The sequence below is a fragment of the Vombatus ursinus genome, unplaced genomic scaffold (assembly GCF_900497805.2).
Source record: "Vombatus ursinus unplaced genomic scaffold, bare-nosed wombat genome assembly UNPS02014909.1, whole genome shotgun sequence".
NCBI classification, from domain to species: Eukaryota; Metazoa; Chordata; class Mammalia; order Diprotodontia; family Vombatidae; genus Vombatus; species Vombatus ursinus.
Genome location: NW_020954687.1, coordinates 10,760,278 through 10,771,827, shown reverse-complemented (window position 1 = coordinate 10,771,827; position 11,550 = coordinate 10,760,278). Strand labels below are relative to the sequence as shown.

Sequence of the window (11,550 nt, the reverse complement as noted above, 5' to 3'; positions counted from 1 at the left end):
ATAGTCCCTTGATATATATATATATATATATATATATATATATATATAATTTATTTGTCAGTTTTGTCAGGCTTTGTTATTCCATTTGGAGTTTTCTTGGCAAAGATACTGGAGCAGTTTGCCATTTCCTTCTCCTGCTCATTTTACAGATGAGGAAACTGAGGAAAGGGGATTAAGTGACTTGTCCAGGGTCACACAACTAGTAAAGTATCTGAGATTTGAACTCAGGAAGATAAGTCTTCCTGATTCTAGGCCTGACCCTCTATGTCCACCTAGGTGGCCATTCTTATTTAATACTTTAGGTCATTAAATTTTGCCCCATTTTCATGGATAGTATAATGAGCACTTATCAGTAATTTGAGAAGAATAAAATAATAGGATTTTGCAAGAAGCATAGATTAAATTACAAAGTTTTGCTCTTAAGACCCTGTAACCTAATCCAAAGTGATAAGTGAGCAGCAGACAACACTAATGTCCTTTGGAGAAGGCTTGGGAGTAGAACCTGAACATTTCCTGAGCTCCTTATTAGGAACTTCAAGAGGAGTACTGTTGTTGGAAGGAGAAAGAGAAGGGTTTGGTGAATTCTACTGTGAATATTCGGATCTGAATTTTAGAAAGGACTGATCCAAATTTGTGTTTTAAATAAATTGATTTTGATAGGATTAATTAGTCATTAATTTTCCCCTTCATTTTAAAAAAAAAATTAGAATCTCTCTTTTAAAATGTTATATCCTAAATTGCATAAAAACAATTATTATCAAAAAAAATCCTAACCCCCTTCATGATATATATTACTATTCTAATCCAGATGTATTCCTCCTGTTTTTCAGTCACAAGCGGATTAGATAGGGCAGTGTGGATTTTGAAATGTTTTTTTTTTCTGGGTTCATTTTTGATGCCCATGGTCTAGACAAGTGGATGATGTGTTTTTACAGTCACAATTCCAGGGCCATCGTAGGCATTTGAAGTGCTGCCTAGGGTTCTGAAAATGAGCACAGCATTGGTAAGTTTCAATTTTAGGCCTGTTGAGGTGACTTGCTTGCAAGGGTGTCCAACAGGAATAAGACCACACCAATCACCTTCAAATCCCATGTCTACCTGCAGTTTGTGCTTTCCTGGCTGAAGCAGGTGAATGAGGGAATCTGTTTGTATGATTATAACAGGCACTGACTGGAGTAATGGTAATTGCATGAAAAAAGTCTCCACAGAAGCCATGATCTTGTCAAATCATCCTGTGAATCCACCCAAAGTCACCATTATGTCAACCTGGAGGTCTTTTTCCACTATCTTCTGGAGCACTTGAGGGCATTTAGTAAAATTGGTGTAGTGTTGATCAGTGGTTGAGACAAGTCACATCCCTTGACTTTGTAGTACTCTTTGACTTCAGGCCTAAAAGAATCAAAATCTCCACTGATGTACTCAGGTAAGAAGTTCTCATGATCTCCTTCAGTGACATGATGTAAGTGTTTAGCACCTCCATCATTACAGGCTTTTAGAACAGCTTTACTCCACAGAGAATAAAAATAACCTCTGTCCAAAGGTTGATTAAAGAGCAGTAGACAATACTTCAAATGTCCATTGGGAAGCAGACATTCCAGTGGGGTAAGGATATACTCCATATCAGATTATTAGCTTCTGCACAGTTGCTCAAAGAGTTACCTGCCAGATGAGGCAGTGAGAGCAATTCCTTTCTTTTTTAATTAAATTAACCAATGGTTTATCTGTCTTGTTTTTTTATTTTTATTTTCATAAAACCAGGTCCTAATTTTATTTATTAGCTCAATAGTTTTCTTACTTTCAGTATTATTAATCTTACCTTTGATTTTCAAGATTTCCAATTTGGTGCTTAATTAGGGCTTTTAATTTGTTCTTTTTGTAGTTTTTTTTTAATTGTGTGCCCAATTCATTGATCTGCTGCTTTTCTATTTCATTGATGTAAGAATTTACAGAAATAAAATTTCCCCCAAGTACTACTTTGTCTGTATCCCATAAATTTTGGTATATTGTCTAATTGTTATTATTTTATTTAATGAAATTATTGATTGTTTCTATGATTTGTTCTTTGACCCATTTATTCTTTAGGTTTAGGTTATTTAGTTTCCAATGAATTTTTAATCTCTCTTTGTACTACCCTTTATTGAATTAATTTTATTGTATAATGATCTGAAAAGGATGCATTTAATATTTCTGCCTTTCTACTTTTGATTGTGAGGGTTTTATGCCATAACATATGGTCAATTTTTCTGTAGGTTTCATATACTAATGAGAAAAAAGGTATATTCTTTTCTGTCTGTCTGTCATATCTAAATTTTCTAAAACTCTATTCACCTCCTTAACATTTTTCTTACTTATTTTGTGGTTAGATTTATCTAATTCTGCAAGGAGAATGTTGAGGTCCCTAACTAGTATAGTTTTTTTTTTTTGTCTATCTCCTCCTATATCTTACTTAACTTCTCCCTTAAGAATTTGGATGTTATACCACTTGCTGCATATATGTTTTGTATTGATATTACTTCATTGAGTATGGTAACTTTAAGAAAGATGTAGTTTCCTCCCATACCTCTTTTAATTAGATCTATTTTTGTTTTTGTTTTGTCTGAGATCATGACTGCTAAGCTTGTTTATTTTTATTTTTACTTCAGCCAAAGCATAATAGATTCTGCTCTAGTCCCTTATGTTTACTCAGCATGTCTCTCTCTGCTTCATGTGTTTCTTGTAAACAACACATTGTAGGACTCTGGCTTTTAATCCACATTGTTATCCATTTCCATTCTATGGGAGAATTCATCCTATTCACATTCACAGTTATGATTACTAACTGTGTATTTTCCTCCATCTCATTTTTCCTCCTCTTTATCCTTCTCTCCTTTCATCCTTTCCCTCCTCACCAGTGTTTTCTTTCTGACTATCGCCTCCCCCAATCTGCCCTCCTTTCTGTTAGCCCTGCCCCTTCCTTAACTCTGTCTTCTCCTACTTACCTGTAGGGTAAGATAGATTTCCATAACTAACTGTGTATGTTATTTCCTTCTTGAGCTGATTTTGATAAGAGTAAGGTTCAATTGATGATGCTTTTCAGGCATTCCTAAATCTGTTCCTTTTTCCTTTAAATAATACAAGTTAGCTTAAAAAAAAATCAACAAAATTTAAAAAAAAAAACTTAATTTGGTATATTGTAGTCCCCCTAACTCAATTGATCAGACTGATGACAATATCATAGACTATATAATTCATAACTGAAATTGACTTTGGTGATCATGTGGTATAATACCTAAATTTTATAGATAATGAATTGAGGTTCAGATAAATTGAATGACTTCCTCAAGATTTATAAATATAATGAGCATTAGAGTTGTTTTGAACCAGGTCATCAGACTCAACATCTAAACTGTGTTGCCACGAATGGGACAAAATGTGCCAGATTTAGGTGTGATTTCTAGCCTTTCAATATTGTCAGTTATAACTAGATTATTCCTGTGACAATGGCACTATAGTTGCCTCAAGATTGGAATTTGGAACGTCCTCTATAAGAACAGTCCCTTGAACAATTAACTTTGTCCGTTGATTTTGGGTTATTGAACAGAATATGTTAGTATAAAAGCTCAAGGAACTACTTTCTGATTAGGTAATTTAATCATCTAGTCCTGGATTTGGAGTCTGGAAGGCCTGTGCTCCAATACTCCCTCAGACACTTATTAGCTGTGTCACTCTGGGAAAATAATTTAACATCCTTAGGCCTCAGTTTCCTTGTTTGTGAAATGAGGAAGTTGGATTCAATGTTTTCAAAGTCCCTTCCTGGTCTAAATCTTTGTAGGTGAAGCGAGAAGTAAAACCATTAATTAAGTCGGTGTATCTGCATGCAACTTAGTTTTATTTTCCTCTTCCTTTTTATTCTCATCTTATGTCACAGATAAAAAGGAAGACAAAATGTTACTGCAATTGCTGGTCCTATTAATCTCTACGATAGTTGTCTTTCTCAATTATTTCATTCCTCTCAGTGGCATGGCAATCACCAAGTACTTTTATCTCTTCCTTCAAAGAATTGCTTTGTATTGTTACCCTTTCTGATTTCCTTAGGTCAGATTCCATTTAAACTGACTTAAACATTACTCATTACATAAATAATATGTCCCTAGCTTTTATCTTTCCATTTCTAGTATCCTGGAGTATATTTACTCTGTAGTTGGGATATACTCTACATATTTGTACTATTTTTACCTGTTTCTCAATTCTAGAGATTAGGTTCCATATTCATTGTTGTTACCGTTCAGTTATTCAGTTGTGAATGATTCTTCATGATACCATGGACAATACTGTCCATAGGAGTTTGTTGGCAAAGATACTGGAGTGGTTTTGTCATTTCCTTCTCCAGTCGATTAAGTCAAACAGAGGTTAAGTAAACTTGCCCAGGGTAAAATAGCAAGTAAGGGTCTGAGGCCAGATTTGAACTCAAGTCTTCTTGACTCCAGGCCCTATGAATCTATCCACTGAGTTATCTAGCTGCCCCTCCATAGTCACAGCTATTTGTATATAAAAACATACCCATAATTAAACCCACATTCACAAATTCTGTGCATTTTAAGGTGTTGCATAGTATAAATTCTTTTGTTTTCTTTTTTAAGGCTCCTAAATAAGCCCATAGAATTTTCAGTCAGATAAAAAAAAGACCCATGTTCTTAATCTTATTCCTTGCCACCATATACTTTTATCCCCATTCACTTCTGCTACCTCACAAACATATATTTCTTCTTTTTTTCATAAAGGTCCCTTTGAAGTCAAGAAAGATTTATATTCAAAACATATTACAAAGAATAACATTAAAATAAGGCCAGTGATGAGAAGCATGATTTTATGAATTAGTCTAGGTTGAGCCTGTGTGTTTTAGGCCAGTAAAGAAATTAGTTCTCCCAACCTCATTCATTGAATGTCTCCTACCAAAATAAATGGCCCAAAGGATCAACCCATATTTCTTGAAGCAATAAAACAAAATATTTAATTATTTCCAATAGCAGGATATTAAATAGGCAGCTTAAAAATCCTTATTTCAAGGAATTACTCATTATCAATTTATTTAATTTTTGATCTGATAAAGTCTGATATATACTATCAAATATTCTTTAAATTACATTGAATGTTTTCTGCTCAAAATTCAGGATTTTTATGTTAATCAATAGCATAACACTCAGTCTACCTGCAGCACATCCTTGTTAACTTATCTGATTAATTGGACTCTGATTAATGGAGCTACTGTAATTCTAAGGTTTAATAGTTGAGGTAGATTTTACCAACTATAGAAGGAAGAAGAAGTAGAAAAAAGAAAAGAACATTGAGTATATTAGGGGCATAAAATACTATTCATTAAAAAAGATTGTAATTAATAGCTAAAGTAGTAACATATTAATTTAGTTATATCTGGCTTTCAGCAAACATTTATTAAGTGTCTTGTAGAAAGGCAACATGCCAGATGCTGGGGGCACATTCTTTTAAGTACACAGAACCTACCCTCAAATATATTATTTTCTATTTGAGGGATCAATATCCATGTATAAATATAATACAAGATTAAGGTAAGATAGGCCCAGAGGATAGGTCCAGACAAAAAACTTTAAGAAAATTTAAGGACCATAGCATGTAGTGGATGCTGTTAATCATTCTATCTATCCCCATACCTTCCCTCCACTGAGACTGTAAAATCTATTGGATGGCATACTTAACCTCCTATCATGTAACATAAGCTGGTTTCATGCTTTTGTACAGCTTGTGACACTTGCCATATATAGTGTAATTTTTGGAAAGTAATTTTTAATCTCTCTGAACCCCAGTTTCTTCATTTATAAAATGTCAATAATAATATTTGCACTATATATCTAACCAGGTGTTTTGAGGAATGTGCTTTTTAAATTTTAAACTGTTACATAAATGGCAGAAATTATCACTAGTAGTAGAAATGGAGGCAGCTTATAAATAGTATCAGAATCACATTATCATATTATAAATAGGTGAAAAAGAGTGGGGAATGAGAAGATAAGGATATGTTGGGAAACTAGCTGAGCCAGATTACTGTAAGAATATTTTTAGGCAAAAGTGGAAGGAGGTTAACAACTGGGCATGAAATGGAATGGCTATATTAGCATTTCAATAGCAATCCACTGTGATTGAAAAATAATGGAATTATCACATTCAGAGTTCAGTAACAGTACAAAGTACAACATGAGGAAGTAGAAATTACACCCAAGGGTAGTTTGGGAAAAGTATCTGCAACTTACCAAATATATAAAATAAATATCTACTTAAAGCAATATAATTTATAAAGCACTGGGTGTGAATTTTTCAAGATATCAAAATTAAAGTAAAATTATAAGAGAAATAGGAAAGATTAAATATAATATAAATAGTATAAAGGTGGCGTAAACAAACAAAAAAAAACATGGTACCAAGACTTTCTTTTTCATAATATAAGCTAAAAGAAATTATTCGCATATGTGTCATGTCTATTACTGAAGAAAACATCAAAAGTTTTGAGAAAAAAATAATGATGAGGTATATCATTGCTGACTCATAGTTGACTGAAAGGTCAAAATATTGTATGATCTCGCTACACACACACACACACACACACATACACACACACACACACAAAATCTCTATTGCTTAAAACAAACAAATGAAAAGTAACACATTTGACTACAAATAGAAAGCAACCTTGGTAGTACTTCTCAATTAAGTTGTTGCCCAGGAATAGGTAAAGATAGTAAATGAAATCACAGGGGCAATTTTGTGTCCCTTCCAGCTTTGTGTCACTGTCAAATCTGATAAGCCTCACCAGCTAGTAACCTTATCAAAAAAATAGGAAATAAAGTTAGTCTTATGTGATCCATTTGTATTATAGTCATGCTGGCTCTTTGTGACCACTATGTCACATCCAATACCATTACAAATCAATCCTTTAATAATATAGTGTTTTGTCAGTAATCCAAGGCAAACTTACTGGTCCACAGTTTGGAGACATGACTCCTCTTCCCACTTTTAAATCAGAAAAGTATTTTCCCTTTCAGAATCCTATATCACCACTTCTCCCATTCTTCAAAATCTTTCAAAAATCATTTCTTTTGCTCTTTGACATCATGTTATTATCTGACTCTTCAATTCATCTTCCCTCCTTCCCCCCCAAAAAAATAGTGGGCTGCCTGTATGTCTTCATATTATAATCTGAGCAGTAATTATTATTGTTTCTATTAAAATGTGTAGGAATAAGAGAAGACAGCAATTCATTAGACAAAACCCCAGAATCTAGGAGATCAACATCATCTTCGAAGAAATGCAACATACAGCCACTAATGGGGTTTAGAGACAGAGAGGAAAGTGAAGAAATTCTGCCTGTTTGTTTGCTAGTCTGTAGGAAAAGAGAAGTGTCTATTTGTTTCATTCATCTCACTAATTCTTATCTAGGCAGTTTTTATTATGAGCACCAACAAAGAACCTGCTTCCTAATTTCTGTAGTGCTTATCCTCTCTCTGACAGCTTGTGGTAACATAAAACCTGCTTTCCAAACTCTACATCATATTCCATCCAATGCCACTAAGAATGATTTGTTGCCATCAAAAACAGAGGATTTGGAAGTGGGAGCTCTCCAGCTCAGAGAAATTAGAAGAGGAAAGAAAGCAAATCTTGCCACATATGTCATAGTAGAGCAAAAATTATTTTTGTCTAATTCTTCTCAGTTTTTCACAGAAATTAAACTAAAAGGTTAAAAGGCTCTTGTTATCATAAGCAATTCATGGACCCTCTGGTTTATGACTTTAAGAAGCTCTGAAAATTAAAGACTTTGAAAATGTGAAAAGAAACACCCAGAAAGATTTTTTTTTTGGAAAAACAACTGTCAAGTAACTACATGTATTGCTATACTAGAATATTAAACTGGCATATGTGAAATCCTGCTCAACCACCTATATTTCTCTTAGCTTTCTTTCTCTTTGTCTTGGTTACCTTCAATTGTTACCTCCTTTTATATCATCTCACTTATCCAGCCTCTGAACTTAGGTTCCCTTCTGGATATTCTCTCTCTTGCTTGGTATTCTACAACTTCATTTATACTTGACATTTTGCCTTCACCCCTACCTAGCCTGTCAGGATCTCTTGTTTCAGTCTTGTTGCTGTTCAGCTGTTTCGGTTGTGTCCTACTCTTTGTGATTTCATTTGGGGTTTTCTTGGCAAAGATATTGGAGTGGTTTGCCATTTCTTTCTTGAGCTCATTTACAAATGAGGAAACTGAGGCAAACAGGGGTAAGTGATTTGCCAGGATCACACAACCAGTAGGTGTTTGAGGTCAAATTTGAACTCAGGTTTTCCTAGGTACTGCACTCTCTCTACTGTGCCACCTTGCTTCCATCTCTCATTCACAGTATTGCTAATCTTATTTTATTCTCTAGGTTCCTGTGTCATCAGTACTTTTCTTTTCATGTAGAAGCTAAAAATAGTTCAGAAATTTGTCACTCAGATATGTAATGAGATAGCATCCCACAAGTTTTCATACTTGTGTCACCTTGTAGGGTGGTTCCACAAAGTACGCTTCTGTATTGCATGTTTCTTCCTTAAACTTATGTGTGCCTACTTTACAAGGGTACAGAAAAAAAGTAGATGGAGTGCTAGCCTAGGAGTAAGGAGCATCAGAGTTCAAATCTTGCCTTAGACATTTACTAGCTGTATGACCCTGTACCAGTCGCTTAACATCTCTGAGTCTTGGTTTCTTCAACAGTAAAATGGGAAAAGCACCTCAGTCACAGGGCTGTTGTGGGGAATCAGTGCTATATAAACATTAAATCAATATATAAATCCTATTATCATTATCTTTTTGTTATGGTAATTATTATGATTACTATATTTTAGAGACAGTTCTATACTCAGTCAGTATTTGCTCTTTCTGTATGTGAATTCCATAAACCAAATGGCTAGGTTCTTTCCCTGTGCCTCTAATATTTAAGCTGAGGAATTACAGTAAAGCTTCTTAAATAGCCCTGGGGCATAACTGGCAGCCATGTGTAACTGTATGCCGTTATATTCTTGGACACACCGCTGTTTCCCATTTGTGGTTATTCTTAGATGAATGTTGGGAACTAAATATTAGTTCAGATATACAGTGTAGGAATTGGAGAAGTGGCTACATAATTCAACTCACATTTATTAAGGACTTTCTGAATACAGAGCACTGAGCTGGGCATGGTGGGGAGAAGGGAAGCCAAAACAAATAAGCAAAAGATGAACCTTAGATAAGATGTGATCCATACTTGAATGGAGCTTGTTGTCTAATAAAGAAACATGAAAAATACATAAATAGCTACCATGTTACAACATAATGTATGCTAAAATAGTACAATAAGGGATTCAAGGTACAAGAAACAGTGAGCAAAAAGCAGAGATAGAAAGCATAAACTATATATTTGGAATGACCAGCCTTTGTTTTGCTTTTGTTGTTGTTGTTTTCATTTTTTCTGGATGGCAGCGTACATAGAAGAGAACCATAAAAAGTAAGCCCACAAAGGTAGAGTGGTGCAAGATTATGAAGAGTCATGAAATCCAGGCTTGGGAATTAAAACTCTTGAGTTTGAAATTCTAACACCAAAATTCTTAGTTCAAGTGTTGATGTTATGGTGGAGTGACAAAAAACCTCATTGGGAATCAGTAGAACTAAATTTTGGCTCTGATTCAACTTCTAGGTTGATTGGGCAAGGCATTTAATAAAGAATTTGAACTAGATTCAGTTCAGTAAATAATATTAAGTAACCACTTTATTTACACATTATGAGATAGAAAGATAAAAACAAAGTAGTCCCTTAGGTGATCTATTAAGGTTTTCTGATCAACAATTCTATGATTCTAAATGATGCAAAAATAAAAAGGGTATAGATTGTTACAGGCAATAAGAAGTATAAAGGAAATAATACAGTGTAGTTGAGGCTGCTGATATTTGTCTTTATAAGAATTCAAGTGCTTATGAGTTTGATAAGAAGGGTGACATATTCAAACTGGTATATGAAAAATATAATTTGACAGCAGTAGTAAAAAGGGTTGACTTTAGAAAAATGGTTTTCGAAGCATAGGAGCCAGTGAGGTTGTAGTTTTAATAACAAATCAGCAATGGGGCATAAGTTTCCAGTACCATTAATTTACAGGATGTAAGTGAAAGGAAAATCCATTTAACATTTTTTTTCCTTTGGCAACATACAAGTCTGACATAATTGCCTTTGGAGTATGCTAATGGTCAGATTGTATTTTTTTTTTCTGTGACAAGCCAGCATAAAAAAAAAAATATATTCCCTGTGATGGTATACCTAATTATTCTTACATGGCAACAGATCACCATTGGGAAAGTGACTTCTTTCAGGACTCCTAAGTGATACTTTGATATCCTGGAGGACTTCTGCTAGTTTTTAAGTGTGAATCCCATTCTCACTCTGACACATTGGAAAAACAGATTTAACTGTTGGGATTTTTTTAGCAAGGAAAAAAAAAACTTTATTGTGCTCATGAAACATAAAAAAGGACAGTAATTGATTTTAAGATCCTCTAATCTTATTAAATGTTTAACCACACAGAGTGTAAAAAGACTTTATTTAATTATAATGACATCTTTACTGGTAAAGTAATAGGATCAAAGGAACTGTCCTGTTGTCTATTCAGGATTATAAACAGAACACTGAAAAATTGGATTGAATCTAATATCTGTGTGTGTGCGCATGTGTATAATGTATTATGCAAATATATGTACATGTATATATGTGTGCATATATATGTATATATACATATGCACGCACACACACACACACACACACACACACACACACCAAGGGTAATTGGAGAGACTGTTGATTTGCTGGACCGGGGAACCTCCCAAAGAGCTGGACATATACTCTGGCTCCTTGTTAAAAGACATGTGCATTGCCAGGAGAACATAGGGAACTCTTGATTGGTTTCAAGTGACTAGGGCTTCATTAGACATACTTTGTGACTGAAAATCAAGGGGATATTCTCTTGCTAGGATGGGCTGATTCCTCTGTCATCTCTAAGAGGAATGAGCAGAAATAACTTTATCTTTCCTGTCTGACAACTTCTTTTCATTTCTTTCTCTTCCTTAGATTTTTAGATAGAATAGGGTTTCTCATTCACCTTTCCTCTGTTCCTTGATATACCTGAGAAGAACTACCACAGGGGTGGTAAAAGTGTGACCTCGAAGCCACATGTGGCCTTGGGTGTGACCTTTTGACTGAGTCCAAGTTTTATAGAACAAATCCTTTTATTGCATGGATTTGTTCTGTGAAGCTTGCATTCAGTCAAGGGGCTGCATTTCAGGACATAGAGGCTGTGGCCTTGAAGCCGCAGGTTCCCCAACCCTGAACTAGCATCTACAGGTCTTTTACATTGTTGGAGGGGTTCTGCAGACAGAGTCATTGCCTTGGGGTTCCCTGTTGCTAGTACCCTAGGTATAATCCTGTAAGTTTGCTTGTGCTCCCTGAAACAGGATGTAAGCAGTTGCTTAGGGAATAATATTCAATAAGA

At 34.6% G+C, this 11,550-nt stretch overlaps 1 pseudogene; it reads right to left on the bottom strand.

Annotated features, from left to right (window-relative positions):
- Positions 1-906: 906 nt before the first annotated feature.
- On the bottom strand, positions 907-1,619 carry LOC114029014 (annotated as a pseudogene).
- Positions 1,620-11,550: the final 9,931 nt, after the last annotated feature.